Here is a 17,001-nt window from a genome sequence, read left to right as displayed (position 1 = left end):
GGTATTATGCCTACAGCGCTTCGGTTATTGGCAAGTCTTCCATGGGGGTTTTACTAGGGGCTCTAGGGGAGTGGCGGTGTTAGTGCACCGCAGGGTCCCTTACGTTCATTCCAGGCAATGGATAGACCAGCAGGGCCGCTATGTGTTCATTAGCGGGACGTTGGGGGGGGAAGCACTGATTCTGGGGAGTGTATACGCGCCGCCTCCCTTGCAGGGGTCCTTCGTGGAGAAATTGTTTGGAGTATGGGCAGAGGTGCCTGAGGGGCTGGCGATTGTAGGGGGGGACTGGAATGACGTGATGAATCGCGGGCAGGACAGGTCCCGCCACAGTGGCACGTCGGAGGGGACAGTTTCCACCAAATTGTACGACATGGTACGGGGTATGGGCTGGGTTGATACGTGGCGCTACCTCCATGGGAATATGCGAGAATACACATACCTCTCGGCTGTCCACCATTCATTCTCGCGCCTTGATTACCTCTTTGTTCCAAGCGGGATGTCGCATAGAGTGCAGGCGGCGGACATCCTACAGAGGGGCCTGTCGGATCACTCCCCCGTCGCGGTTACAGTCAGTTTAGATGGGCGGCGGCAGCCGCTGCGGTGGCGTATGTCCACGTGGCACCTACAACAGCCAGATTATCAAGAACATATGGGGGAGGCCGTCGCGAATTTTCTGTCAGAGAATGTGGGGTCGGTCACCGATGCCGCGATGCTGTGGGAAGCTATGAAACCTACACTGCGGGGCGTGGATATAGCTTGGTGTGCGACTGCCCGAAGAAAGCGTAGGGAGACCATGATAAGGGCGGCGGCGGAAATTGAGGAATTAGAGCGCAGGGGTGGGGAAGACGAGGGGACCCCGGAGGTGGAACGACTACTACTAGCGCAGCAGGCCTATGCCTCCCTCCAGATGGAGGAGGCGAAACAGATCTGGCTCGCAACGCGGAGCAGGATCTATCAGTGGGGGGATAAGTCGAGCGCAATGCTGCACCGGCTATGCCAGGGTATACTGCATCCCCAGGCGTTGCCGGGGATATTAGACGCGACGGGGACCCCGGTTACGGACCCGGCGATACTAGCGAAGAGCTTCGCTACATACTACGCGGAACTGTATACCCCCCATGAATGCCTGTCGGCGGATGTGGTGGATAAATTCCTGGCGGACTTCCCACCCCGGGCAGTGTCAGACGAGACGCGGGAACGATTAGAGCTCCCCCTGACAGCAGAGGAGTTGGGCACGGCGCTGGGCGAGTTGAATACGGGGCGCGCCCCGGGTTCAAATGGCTTCCCTAGCGAATTCTACAAGAGGTACCACTTACAGCTAGGAGTTCACTACAAGGCGGTTGTAGAGGAGGCAAGAGAGACAGGAGTTCTCCCTCCGGACTGGCGACATGCGGAGGTGGTGGTCTTTCAGAAGCCTGGCCGGCCGCCAGAACAGCACACCTCATATCGCCCGATATCATTGCTCAATGTGGAGGCCAAGGTCCTGGCGAAGGCTTTGGCCAACCGGCTGTTGCCCCATGTAACGGATCTCATTCACCCAGATCAGGCCGGATTCATGCCCGGCAGGGCCACCCGACATAACATTCGCCGGGCACATGTGGCGATGGCGGCGGCCGAGAAAGTGGGAGAGCCGGCGGCCCTTCTCTTGGCCGATATGGATAGGGCGTTCGACTCCCTAAGCTGGATCTACTTATTTGCATTGCTGCCCCACCTTAATTTGGGCCCTCACTTTCTGGCCTATGTTCGCCTCTTATATACGGATCTGACGGCCTCAGTGCGGGTGGCAGGGGCGGTCTCTTCTCGGTTTGCGATTGAGCGGGGCACTAGACAGGGCTGCCCCCTATCGCCGTATCTGTTCGCGCTGGCCATGGAGCCCCTTGCCGCATGGGTGCGAGTGGACGCACAGCTACGGGGATTTGAATGGCCTGGGGGACCATCGGATAGAATTGCACTGTATGCAGATGATGTGCTATTCTTTGTTACAGATCTTGATCGGTCTGGACCGCGCATCAGGCGGATCTTGCAAATTTTCGGGGAAACCTCTGGGCTATATTTAAACCCGCGCAAGTCTACGCTGTGGGTGTTGGGGGGGCGCGGGGTACCTGGAACCTGGGCGTCTGATCTGCAGATAGCGGTCGACGGGATTAAATATCTGGGAGTATTCCTGTCGATTGCGCCAGAGCGGTCGTGGGAACGGAATGTGCTGCCGGTCTGGAGGCGAGTCAAGGCGGATATCCAGACGTGGACTCGTATGCCGCTGACAATATTTGGCAGGTCCGCCATCTTTAAGATGGTTGCCCTACCCAGACTGCTGTATCAACTGCAGAATCACCCCTACCCAATTCCACCCGCATGGTTTCGGCAGGTTGACTCAGAATTGGGTCGGTTCCTTTGGGCCGGCGGTACGGTCCGGGTGGCGCTCCGTACATGTTTCTTGTCCACCTACTGCGGTGGCTTGGCGACCTCGGATATACTATCCTACTATCAGGCCTCCCATCTTCTGGTCCTTAACGAGTGGTGGTATGGGGACAGAAGGGACCCGGCCTATGCCCGGGAGCGCTGTCTCATGGAACCCCACTCGCTACACACGATACTCTACGCGGCGCCGATGCGAGGGGCGCTTCCCCCCGGGACGCAGACGGTCTTTCGGATTTGGAGGCAGGCCCTGCGTCGTATGGGATGGTGGAATACCCTAACTGGGGAGACTCCCCTCTGGGGCAATGGACGCTTGCCGGAGCTGGCGGCTCTGCGGGGATTCACGGGTTGGGATAACATTGGAATATCATCACTGGGCGACGTACTGTCGGGAGTTACGCTAAAATCGTTCCAGGAATTAAGCCGGGAGTATGACATGCCACGAACCCAGTTTTTCCGATACCTGCAGTTTCGCCACGCCATTGCCCCGTACTTGGAGGGTCTGGAGTCCGTGCCGGAGTTCAGCCCCTTGGAGGCGAGGGTGTTTATGGGTAACCTGGAAACAAAAAAAATGTCATGCATTTACCAGTCGCTGGTTGTTCATTGCTCCCCCTCGCTACAGAAATTACGGGATGCGTGGGTAAGGGATGTGGGAGATCTAGACGAGGATGACTGGAGGGAAGCGTTAGCGGCCCCTAGGGAGGCGGCCATTGCAATGCGGCTGCGTCTCATTCAATTCAAGTACCTGCACCGCACATACTATACTAGACAGCGGCTGTGGCGGGCGGGTCTGATCGCCTCCCCAGATTGTCTTCGATGTGGATCGGAAGTTGGGACACTTCTACACACGGTGTGGAGCTGTGGGTCCTTATCTTGCTTCTGGAAAGGGGTATGGGATAGCCTGTCGGAAGTCCTGGGATGGGAGCTCCCTCGTACGCCAAGGTTGGGACTCCTGCACGTCATGGAGGGGATTGGGGGCAATGTCCATAAGCGACACTTGCTGCTACTGGGTCTTACCCTGGCCAAGAGAGACATTGCACAGGCCTGGAAGAACCCGCGCCCCCCTTCGGTGCTAGCCTGGAAAAGGGGACTTGATTTTTGTATGGGCATGGAGCAACCGATCTTCGTAGCTCGGGGATGCCCGCGTAAACATTTTAAAATCTGGCAGCGGTGGGCAGACTTCAGAGGCATTTGGTTGGAGCCGCCAGGGGACCAAGACCCAGGGCAGGAATTCTGAGGAGACAGGGCAGGCCAGGAACACGCCATGTTACGGATGGGGGCCGAAGGATGGGAGGGGGGACTGTAACAGTGACCATGCGATGGGGGGGTGGGAACCGGGAGGGAGGGGTAGGGGGTTGGGAGGGGGAGAGGAGGGTGGGGGGATAGTTTAGGTTTGAAAGTAGGTGTAGTATGTTCTTCGTTTAACAGTAAAACAAAATGGATTGTGCTGTTGTTATTGTGATACATCTGCCTGGCTGACGCACCTGGAGGTCAGGGCTCAGCAACTGTACTGCAATCATTTAATAAAATTTGTTTTAAAAAAAAAAATAATAATTCCATGGCAGGGAAAGACTTTTTTGATCTTCCAAAGGATCACTCGGAACTTCTATATTGGTTTTATGTGCTGTGGAATTCCAAAGTCTCTCATTTAACAGACCTGGGATTTAACATTAATTTTGAAAACAATTTAGTCATGTTCTAGGTCCATATAAGGGGGGAGGTTTGTCTCATATTAATATAAGGCAAGCTTACCTTTTCTTCATGTTGGGTCAGTGTACAAGACTGTGAGAGCATAGATAATTGCTTATGTTTTTACCATCAAAGTAAATCGTATTACGTTTTATCTCAATTGAGTTCCATAACTCTTGAGATGGTAAGGGATTTAATGTAGTAGAGTTTATTTACCACATAACTGATTCAAGATGGTCCAGAATTATTTAGGTGAAGGAACAGCCATATTGATTCTACTGGCAAAATAGAGAATCTTTAAGCTTTCTTAAACAGCTGTGATTGAGACCAAAGTTTTGTTACAGGATCTTATTTAATCTCCATTCTATTTCCAGCTTTCGTTTACTAATTTTAGTTTTACGCTTTACCGCTTTTACATCAGTTATGTTGTTTTGAAACCGCGTTTATAATGTACTCCTATGTTACACCAAGATATCCACTCCTTCACTGCTGCAAAAGCCAAAGCTAGTGGCGGTTGGTGACATTTGGTAAACTTTCTGCTGCAGTGCACCGTGGCTAGCGAGCACAGCGAGCGAGCATAAACATCTTAAGCGGGGTTCGGGGGGGTTCCCCCCCCCCCCGAGAAAATTTTGAAAAAAGGAGTGGGTAAATGGTGCATTTTCAAGCAAATTTGAGAAGCACAGAGACTAGAGCTGAAAACACACATAGATCCTGCTGCAGCACTGTGACTAGGACTGGTGCCACACACAGAGCCAGCTGCAGCACAGAGACTAGAGCAGTAGATAAGTGGGAGAACTAGAAACAAATCCAGATGAGCGCAATGGGCAATTGGAAATCAAAATAGAGGGCACACGGAGTATACACATGGAAACAGAAATACCCAAAATATACCACACACACTCAGCAGCAAGCAGAACGTGGACATCAAATACAAACAAAAGGCAGGCCCAAATACAGAAATCGTCACAGACATTCCGAAACGCTAAATGTCACATACATGTTAAATGACATAAAGGACAACTGGCACAAACATACACACACGTAAAGTCTGGAATATAAAGATAAGCAGCAAACACAATAAATGCTATACGTACAAATGAAACGGAACACATCCACCCAAATGACAACACCCACGCACCAAAAACTCAAACGTACATAATACCAAAGAGGAGACAGAAACTAGTTAACAGATATACAAATAAATTAAATAAACTCCAAATAGCACAAAACAAGTGAAATACATACAAACCAAAAGGCACACAAGCGACACAATTAGCAAATGGACCTACCAACAGAGATTCGGTAAAAGTCGCCTAAATGCATATTACATGTACATATCAAATGGTACACAAATGCAGCTAAAATGCCCACTCCGATCATTAATCTGTGAATGAAGCACAAATGATGAAACAGAGGGGCTGGATAAGTATCTTCCCACCAGCGCTTATTAAACGAAGACAAATATGGCTCTGAAACGATTACTTCTTTCCAGGCAGAAGGGATTATTCAGTTTTTATTGTGAAACAAGACCCCAATTCTATTCCTCTTAGAAAAGCGCAGAAAAAGGATCACAATGCCAGCCAATGAACAGAATAGAACACGTGGCCAGCTCTGTCACATTACAAAGCAAAAATCTGTTTCTCATTGGAACACAAATGCAAGTAAAATTCCTGATGTCGAGAATATTTTCCAACTTGGCTGGACCTGCCCACTTCCCTCCCGCACCATTTCACACTTCTGTTTCCGCGAAGAACTTGATAAATCCTCTTTCCCATTGGTGATGGAAAAACGTAACACCCCAAAATACTAATTTAAACATGCAAATGTTTGAAATGTGCTGCTGTGCAGCAAAAACGAAACTAGACCGAGACAGGGGAGCCAAAGTGGCAAAAAACATGTCTGCAAGAGCCAAACATACCCATGGGCCGCTTGAAGTCACATTAATATGTCAGTCACGTCATAGCGCTGCACTGAGAATCCTTAGTAAAAGTAATAGTTTTGAAACAAACGATCAGTCAGTGCACTAAGAGGTAAGAAATGTCAAAGCTTCAGGTCAGGGCAGGTCTGGCCCCCCCGTGTAAATGTTCACTTGACTGCATAATGCATGACGTATTACATTTGGTTCATCTGCTTGAACATGATTAATAAGACTACAGACACCGTCTGCTGCATTAACAATCCTGCTTCCATTTTAGAACCGTGTATACATCAGTCAATTCTGTTATAACTTTAACAGGCCGCATTAGTTATTTAGGATAAATTGTACCTTACAACATGATTATGTTTCCCATCTGGGTTTTTCTGCTCCTTCGTCTCCTCTTCCCTCATGAACAGCAAGATTAATTACGTTGCCTCAAAAGTCTGATAAAAGTGGAAATAAACACACGTAATCTGTTAAACAGGCTGCATCTGAGTCTTAGCAGTGCAGTCACCATGTGTTTTTTCCTAGAAAGAATGAAAGATGAAAGTTACCACTAGCGTTATATAGCAGCACGGGGCCGGTGTTTATTTCTAATATAATGCGGTAGTCAGGGGCGGGCTCCAAATTTCGTGTTCCAGACGACTGATTAAGGGCCCGATGCGTCCAGACCGGGAGTACTGAGTACACAGTATCTAGTATCCCGGAATCGAATTTGGCTTACTTCTGTCGGAGAACGATGAGTACAGTTCCAGGGTCAGTCCCTCAGTGCAGCGTCTCATCAAGTGAGCTAAAGTCCGACGCACCGGAACATTTTCACCAATGGGTGCGTTTGTCCATGTGCCTGATCCGCGTCCGGGGGTCCCTCCTGCAGTGCAAAGTTGCTCCAAACCTTTTATCTCTGTTTTAGGGCAGTGAATAACCACCGGGCAGTAAAAGTGCTAACCCCGCACGCGCTCAATTAATACTGCAGTAATACTTTATTATTGTATTAATCAGTGATCACAATAAGCAAATAACGAAAGAACACAATTAAAATCGTACTTAAAATGAGACTGCATCCTAAGACTCGTAAAACGTGCAAACAGTGAGCACTAGTACAATAGAGTACATATAAAATACATGTGAATCAGCGGCGGCCGGCATGCTCGAGGGAGGGAGGGGGGGGGGGGGTGTCGAGGGTGATTAATAAAACAAATAAAATAAAATGTACCCGAGTGCCGGGTACCCCACCGCCTCCACTCCTGGCCGGTCACGCTGTACTTGTGCAGCGGCAGCCGGGTCCGCGTGTTCCTGCTGCAGGAAGCAGGGACACGAAGAAGCCAGCAGGCAGCTTCCCTCCCCTACGCAAGCCAATCGCAACGCTGCAAATGGCAGCAGTGTGATTGGTAGGCGCAGCAGGAGAGCCTCCCAGCCCGGGACATTTTCTTCTGCATAAAGAAAAAGGGAGAGTGGGCGGCCTTTCTCGAGGGCGGGGAGTGGCTTACCCACTGTTGTGGGTACTGACTGTTTGGTCGGTTCCAGGGCCGACCAAACAGTCAGTACGCACAACAGTGGGTAAGCCACTCCCCCCTGCCCTCGAGCAGGACCTCCCACCCGCCCGCCCCCAACCAGGCACGCACAGAGGGACTTCTGCTTTCTCGCAATGCGAGAAGGCAGAAACATAAATGGTAGTTTTTACCGTTTATGTTTCTGCCATCTCGCACCGCGAGAAAGCAGTAAGGCGACAACCCCACGCCCCAATGGGGGAGCCGCCACTGGCCAAAGCCTCGTTTTAACCTTGCACTCACAAGCAATGTAGTCAAACCACCTCAAGATTCCTTCAACCTTTTTCTCATAGAACCAGAAGCACCTTCCTTAGCTCGTGTTATTTGTTGTTCCGTTCTCAATCATGCAACTTCTCTACCTGTTTGAAGAAAATACATAAAAACGAATACAATTTCTAGAAGTGTCAGCATTATATGCTGAATAACTTTGTGAGGGTGAAGCTAAGCTGGTTGGTTCCACAATAATTCCTTTTTTGTTAATAAATACGTTCCAAGTTTACAGTAGGCTTAGAGCATGATTTTATGTAACAGTACCTTTTTTAAATTGTTCCAACTAATGTTTGTGACTCAAACACAAAACTTGCTTCTCCTAAAAGACAGCTACGTTGACAATTTAACATAAGTTACATGTATGGTATTACACGCTGATGATGGTTAAAATTTCAACAAATCGGTCATGTTTTGGATGACTTTACAAGTTATGATGTTTCTATTTTTATTTAATGCAGTGTTCAACAATTACTTGCTCGCCTTGGTGCTTGTCATCCCTGCCTCAGTGATGTGGCTTGGAAAGGGTGTGTTGCCGCTGTTGTAGTGCTAAATTAGGGAGATTTATTAGTACCTTCCAACTTAACCCGTTTGTATCTAGTATGTAATAGGTTGTCTCATCAGGGGTGACTCACAGTAGTTGTTTGAGTCTAGCAGCTCATACCGAACCAGTTCAGCAAGAGTTGTTGTTGCAAGAGTTGTTGTTGCGTGTCAGACGACTAGATAAGCAACGAGACTGGTATACTTCCATACAGTCTAAAGGGAGGTGTGTAAGAGTATTGTATTGCATTTGCTTTATATAGCACTTCATACCTCCGATGAGGCACAAAAAGCACACATTTGGATGGGTAGCGCACTACACTATGGGAGCGCTGGAGTGGAAAGCTGTGTGCCTATTTTGTAGCCTATATCTGTAGTGCTTCAGTGTTGTGGTTGTGCTCCAGATTTGGGTTTTTATCTCATTTGTGGCACTGCAGTCTGGCATCTATTTACGCTGAAAGGAGTGAGATATAGGACTCTGGCATTAAATGCAAGTGAGCGATGGACAGAAATGAGTGAGTTCAGTATAGCCTATGTGGTACGTGCTTTGGGGTCATTCGTGTGTGGCAGTGGCTTTTCACACCATAACACAGCAAACCTTTAGCTATGCATAAGCATGGCGTTGGAGAAAAATGTGAGAACAGACACTTATATGTCTGGAGAAGCCTGTCTTTGCAAAGGTCATGCAGTTTAACCACACTGTAGTGAAACTGAGGCAGGGTGACCTGGTAAGAAGAGCCTGGTAGCTTTGGGGTGACACTGTCCACCAATGTATAGCATGTGTTCTGAGGCATCCACCCTCAAGTGGTTGGGAGAAAATGCGGTAGTATGTAAACTCTGAGGGGCAGCTGGGGACAACCCATAGAAATGGACGTTACAAACAGCCATGGTAAATGCTCTGAAGAATCTATCCAGCAGCTGCTGAGACACACCCAGAGAAATGGACGCTATACAACCACCCATAGTATGAGTCTGAGGAGCCCACTCTACTGTGCCAGGGTGCACCTATATGAATGGCCATTATACAACCAGTTTTATATTCTAGGTAGCCAAATAAAAGCAGATGATGCGTTCTGAAGAGTCCACCCAGAAGCAGCGTAGGTATAGATATTATATAGCCTTCCATAGTATTTGCTTATAAGAGTGGCAAGAAGCTCATAGGACTAGGAACAGACATTAGACAGCCACCCATGGTATAAGCTCTGAAAACCCACCCAGCATCAGCTGGGAGCAACCTATATTAATAGACATTGCACAACCAGCCAAAGTATAAGTTCTGAAGAGTCCACCGCGGAAGCGATGAGAGGAATTCATAGGATAAGACGTTACACAGCCAGCAAAGGCTTACGCTCTGAAAGGTCCACCAAGCCTTAGTTTACGTTGCTTTTGATTCAGGTGTATGTCATCAGTGGTGTTTGGTTTCTGGCCTCTAATGCACGGTTATGCTAATCTTTGTCCCTGGTCCCATGCATATGAGCCTTTCTGTTGCCTTGCAACCTTCATGCAAAACGCCCTCCAATTTTCCACGCGTCTCGAGGGTGAGCAGCAGAACAGCACAGACAAATCCTTCACAATAAGGTAAACTTATTTATTTTTTCAGAGTTGAATCAGCCTTCATACATCACGGGGCCATAACCAGCAAAGTGCAGGGGTGCATACAAACAAAGATGACCTACGCGTTTCGACTTGCGCCTTCTACTGGGTCATAGAGTGAAGTCAAGAGTGTCAATTTAAAGGGAAAACACTGCGCTTACACCACCACCAATTAAAAACAACATCGGTTTTAAAGGGGACACAACCACAAATTATCTTAGTTGGTTCATATTACTCCCAAGGGGAGTGAATTTCATAGACAATCTGTCAGCAGCACTGCAAACAAATAGATAATAAACATTTCAACCTTGTAAATTACACAAAGTCCGGGACCTCAAAATCAACATATTTAAGATAGACACTTTTCTGTAGTTTCGTCTACCAAGAGGAGCGTGCTAAGGTTAAATACAAAATGTATGCAAAATGATGGAGTCAGTCAACAATACAAAATATATATAGCATCACACATACGCTCAGAATAGAGGTGTAACCCCAACATTTAAAGTAAAGTAAATCATTTTAGAAATAAGGTATCCATCTCTACCTCAAACAGATTAACTCATCTGTACCCAGAGATATTGTTAGACAACAAGTCGGTTCATACTCTTACCTAGGTATACCGGATATATATTGGGCACATATTTATAGCGTATTGAAATGCACAAGACCGTAGATTAGTTCAGACTCATGGTCAGATATGTATGATAAATATTAAGAACACATTTATGATATGTTAAAGTGCAACGTGCTTGTTTCCTGTCAAATACAGACATAACTACTAGTTCCTTGATCATACATCTGCATATTTACGGAAAGAAACAAAGTTTCAAGGTGCAAATAACTGCTCATAAAGTGACTCATGCTAACATAAACATTCTGAACAAAGTGCATTATGCATATTTCTTATAACGCATAGACAAACCGTAGAAAAAATGACTCGGTTCTGTTTTAATTTTATTTATTTTTTAAAACATTAAGTCTATGCGCATAAAGTGCTCGGTATAATTGTCATCCTGAGAGGACAAAGAAAGGAGGCCAACAAATTAAACAACAATACATCAATACCCATGACCCATCAGTCGGCTTTTGGTTTCTACCATCTCATCCTTTTCCTCAGGAATGTTAAAGTGCGTAGTGCAATAGTACTCTGTTAAAGAGAAAGTGACTTGTGCAATCTTAAGACACCAATAAAATACTTTCTGTATTCAAACGGACATTCCTCTAAAAGCCAGATCATAACATTAACCATAATACAATTAAGAAAACATGTGCAAGGAAGAGAAATATGAAAACAACTGCTGTAATGGGTTCTGATCCAATATTAAGAGTTCTTTCAAACATCTCATCGAATAAATTTACAGAAAGGTATATAGTTCAGCGTCCATGTTCACACCCCACGGATTCTCTGTGCCCAGAGTCACTATCCATCTTGATTCAGCACGTCTCAGGGCTAATTCTCTATCCCCTCCTCTGATCTTTATTGGGATATGTTCAATGTCAGAGTAAACAAGCATTGGCATAGCCAATAGGTCTCGCTTTTGGGACCTTATAAGTATTTAGTTATGCAGCACAATATCCTTGGTGCAACAACATCAACTGTTGCATGGCTAAAAATGTATAAGGTCCCAAAGGCGAGACCTATTGGCTATGCCAATGCTTGGTTTTAAATTGTAAATACATGTCCCGGTTTTTGGGACAAAGCTCAAGCATTCATGGACTTACGTTTCCCTTTCCTGGAGCGCCTCCAAAGTCTTAAGTAATTGAAGTGATGCGTCTGCTTGTTCCAGACAGCAGCAGGAGGTCGGAGACAGAGTGGGGTAGAGGGCAGGGGGGCACCGGGTGGAGGTCTAGTCATAGATAATGGTACGTGTATTTACAGACACATTTACAAGGAGATAACCCCCACCCAGCCCCTCCCAAAAGGCTGATGGCTTTAGCCTTTTATTTCTGGCCAGTGCCGGTGTTTGCTTCTGAAAACCTGCTCACCCTATGCAGGCTGGCGTCATGACAGACAGGCTCTCCTTTGCGGGCTGGCACCATCACGGGGGCCTTCTCTACTAGTGGGGGGGGCCTGCATAGTCCCCAAGTCATCCATGCAGATGCTTGTAGCGGCTTGAAGCTGGAGCCTGGCTCGCGGTGGATTCAAGTATTCAGGGCTGGGTGAAGCCAAGGGCAGGGACGCGTCAGGGAAGGCAGAGTTCTGAGATGAGCCGGGACTGGGGAGGGGGGGGGGTTAGGGGGGCAAGCCGTGGCTGCTGCAGATGCCGGGGGTATCTAAGGGGAGGGAACACCCCCACCACCCACCTCCCTGCTCCTAGCAGCGTCACAGCGGGGCAGGAGCACCATCCAGGAAATGCTTTCACTTAATATACATTTCCAATAAAGGTTAACATCTTCTACCTACCGTCTGGACCCTCTTCTCTTCCACAGTAAGCCACCCTTGTAACTACCATGCTGTACATAGTGAATGTAAACATATTTATAGAATGTGTTTTTGCTGCTCGTGAACCAAAAGGCAGTTGGTTGGTTTTCGATTTTACCTACTGAGACTTTCTAACAAACAGCAAGACGATCCTCAGGACCAGAATGTAGACGCCAGGACACGGGGCACACCTACAAAGTCAATCAAAAAACAGACACAAGACAAAATGCCTTACCTATAAGATGGTTTCCTCATGTCCTCGACGCACAACAGCAAGAAGATCCTCACGGCCAGACGATAGCTAAAAAATGGCGGATGGAAGCTTCAAAACTTTTTCGGCTTCGAGGGCGTGTTCCTGCTGTTCTAAAAAGGGCGTGGCTAAAAAGTGGAAAGAACAGCACGGAACACGCCCCCGAATCTGAAAAAGACAGAGCCTATTTGGAGGGACGGCTCTCTCCTCCAATGGCTGGCCTCCGTTTAGGAAGCCAGCCAATGGAGGAGAGCCAAAAAGAGAGGCGGGCTAAATAGACACTCTAAGCATCATACGATCTCCGGACTTCCGGTTCTGCCTTCGGCAGACCGGACGGTCCCTCGACCTAAAAAGGGAGAGTGGGCGGCCCTTCTCGAGGGCAGGGGGGGAGTGGCTTACCCACTGTTGTGGGTACTGACTGTTTGGTCGGTTCCAGGGCCGACCAAACAGTCAGTACGCACAACATTGGCCAAGCCACTCCCCCCCTGCCCTCGAGCAGGACCCCCCACCCGCCCGCCCCCAACCAGGCACACACAGAGGGACTTCTGCTTTCTCGCAATGCGAGAAGGCAGAAACATAAATGGTAGTTTTTACCGTTTATGTTGCTGCCATCTCGCACTGTGAGAAAGCAGTAGGGCGACACCCCCATGCCCCGATGGGGGAGCCACCACTGGCCAAAGCCTCGTTTTTACCTCGGCACTCACAAGCAATGTAGTCAAACCACCTCAAGATTCCTTCAACTGTTTTCTCATAGAACCAGAAGCACCTTCCTTAGCTCGTGTTATTTGTTGTTCCGTTCTCAACCATGCAACTTCTCTACCTGTTTGCAGAAAATACATAAAAACGAATACAATTTCTAGAAGTGTTAGCATTATATGCTGAATAACTTTGTGAGGGTGAAGTTAAGCTGGTTGGTTCCACAATAATTCCTTTTTTGTTAATAAACACGTTCCAAGTTTACAGTAGGCTTAGAGCATGATTTTATGTAACAGTACCTTTTTTAAATTGTTCCAACTAATGTTTGTGACTCAAACACAAAACTTGCTTCTCCTAAAAGACAGCTACGTTGACAATTTAACATAAGTTACATGTATGGTATTACATGCTGATGATGGTTAAAATGTCAACAAATCGGTCATGTTTTGGATGACTTTACAAGTTATGATGTATCTATTTTTATTTAATGCAGTGTTCAAGAATTACTTGCTCGCCTTGGCACTTGTCACCCCTGCCTCAGTTATGTGGCTTGGAAAGGGTGCGTTGCCGCTGTTGTAGTGCTAAATTAGGGAGATTTATTGGTACCTTCCAACTTAACCCGTTTGTATCTAGTATGTAATAGGTTGTCTCATCAGGAGTGACTCACAGTAGTTGTTTGAGTCTAGCAGCTCACACCGAACCAGTTCAGCAAGAGTTGTTGTTGCAAGAGTTGTTGCGTGTCAGACGACTAGATAAGCAATGAGACAGGTATACTTCCATACAGTCTAAAGGGAGGTGTGTAAGAGTATTGTATTGCATTTGCTTTATATAGCACTTCATACCTCCGATGAGGCACAAAAAGCACACATTTGGATGGGTAGCGCACTACACTATGGGAGCGCTGGAGTGGAAAGCTGTGTGCCTATTTTGTAGCCTATATCTGTAGTGCTTCAGGTTTGTGGTTGTGCTCCAGATTTGTGTTTTTATCTCATTTGTGGCACTGCAGTCTGGCATCTATTTACGCTGAAAGGAGTGAGATATAGGACTCTGGCATTAAATGCAAGTGAGCGATGGACAGAAATGAGTGAGTTCAGTATAGCCTATGTGGTACGTGCTTTGGGGTCATTCGTGTGTGGCAGTGGCTTTTCACACCATACCACAGCAAACCTTTAGCTATGCATAAGCATGGCGTTGGAGAAAAATGTGAGAACAGGCACTTATATGTCTGGAGAAGCCTGTCTTTGCAAAGGTCATGCAGTTTACCCACACTGTAGTGAAACTGAGGCAGGGTGACCTGGTAAGAAGAGCGTGGTAGCTTTGGGGTGACACTGTCCACCAATGTATAGCATGTGTTCTGAGGCATCCACCCTCAAGTGGTTGGGAGAAAATGCGGTAGTATGTAAACTCTGAGGGGCAGCTGGGGACAACCCATAGAAATGGACGTTACAAACAGCCATGGTAAATGCTCTGAAGAATCTATCCAGCAGCTGCTGAGACACACCCATAGAAATGGACGTTATACAACCACCTATAGTATGAGTCTGAGGAGCCCACTCTACTGTGCCAGGGAGCAACCTATATGAATGGCCATTATACAACCAGTTTTATATTCTGGCTGGGTAGCCAAATAAAAGCAGATGATGTGTTCTGAAGAGTCCACCCAGAAGCAGCATAGGTATAGATATTATATAGCCTGCCATAGTATTTGCTTATAAGAGTGGCGACAGCTCATAGGACTAGGAACAGACATTAGACAGCCACCCATGGTATAAGCTCTGAAGAGCCCACCCAGCATTAACAGGGAGCAACCTATATTAATAGACATTGCACAACCAGCCAAAGTATAAGTTCTGAAGAGTCCACCGCGGAAGCGATGAGAGGAATTCATAGGAGAAGACGTTACACAGCCAGCAAAGGCTTCTGCTCTGAAAGGTCCACCAAGCCTTAGTTTACATTGCTTTTGATTCAGGTGTAGGTCATCAGTGGTGTTTGGTTTCTGGCCTCTAATGCACGGTTATGCTAATCTTTGTCCCTGGTCCCATGCATATGAGCCTTTCTGTTGCCTTGCAACCTTCATGCAAAACGCCCTCCAATTTTCCACGTCTCGAGGGTGAGCAGAAGAACAGCACAGACAAATCCTTCACAATGAGGTAACTTATTTATTTTTTCAGAGTTGAATCAGCCTCCATTCATCACGGGGCCATAACCAGCAAAGTGCAGGGGTGCATACAAACAAATATGACCTACGCGTTTCGACTTGCGCCTTCTACTGGGTCATAGAGTGAAGTCAAGAGTGTCAATTTAAAGGGAAAACACTGCGCTTACACCACCACCAATTAAAAACAACATCGGTTTTAAAGGGGACACAACCACAAATTATCTTAGTTGGTTCATATTACTCCCAAGGGGAGTGAATTTCATAGACAATCTGTCAGCAGCACTGCAAACAAATAGATAATAAACATTTCAACCTTGTAAATTACACAAAGTCCGGGACCTCAAAATCAACATATTTAAGATAGACACTTTTCTGTAGTTTCGTCTACCAAGAGGAGCGTGCTAAGGTTAAATACAAAATGTATGCAAAATGATGGAGTCAGTCAACAATACAAAATATATATATAGCATCACACATACGCTCAGAATAGAGGTGTAACCCCAACATTTAAAGTAAAGTAAATCATTTTAGAAATAAGGTATCCATCTCTACCTCAAACAGATTAACTCATCTGTACCCAGAGATATTGTTAGACAACAAGTTGGTTCATACTCTTACCTAGGTATACCGGATATATATTGGGCACATATTTATAGCGTATTGAAATGCACAAGACCGTAGATTAGTTCAGACTCATGGTCAGATATGTATGATAAATATTAAGAACACATTTATGATATGTTAAAGTGCAACGTGCTTGTTTCCTGTCAAATACAGATATAACTACTAGTTCCTTGATCATACATCTGCATATTTACGGAAAGAAACAAAGTTTCAAGGTGCAAATAACTGCTCATAAAGTGACTCATGCTAACATAAACATTCTGAACAAAGTGCATTATGCATATTTCTTATAACGCATAGACAAACCGTAGAAAAAATGACTCGGTTCTGTTTTAATTTTATTTATTTTTGTAAATATTAAGTGTATGCGTATAAAGTGCTCGGAATAATTGTCATCCTGAGAGGACAAAGAAAGGAGGACAACAAATTAAACAACAATACATCAATACCCATGACCTATCAGTCGGCTTTTGGTTTCTACCATCTCATCCTTTTCCTCAGGAATGTTAAAGTGCGTAGTGCAATAGTACTCTGTTAAAGAGAAAGTGACTTGTGCAATCTTAAGACACCAATAAAATACTTTCTGTATTCAAACGGACATTCCTCTAAAAGCCAGATCATAACATTAACCATAATACAATTAAGAAAACATGTGCAAGGAAGAGAAATATGAAAACAACTGCTGTAATGGGTTCTGATCCAATATTAAGAGTTCTTTCAAACATCTCATCGAATAAATTTACAGAAAGGTATATAGTTCAGCGTCCATGTTCACACCCCACGGATTCTCTGTGCCCAGAGTCACTATCCATCTTGATTCAGCACGTCTCAGGGCTAATTCTCTATCCCCTCCTCTGATCTTTATTGGGATATGTTCAATGT

Source organism: Triturus cristatus, chromosome 9 (genome assembly GCF_964204655.1).
Source record: "Triturus cristatus chromosome 9, aTriCri1.1, whole genome shotgun sequence".
NCBI lineage: Eukaryota > Metazoa > Chordata > Amphibia > Caudata > Salamandridae > Triturus > Triturus cristatus.
This window is presented reverse-complemented; position numbering follows the sequence as displayed.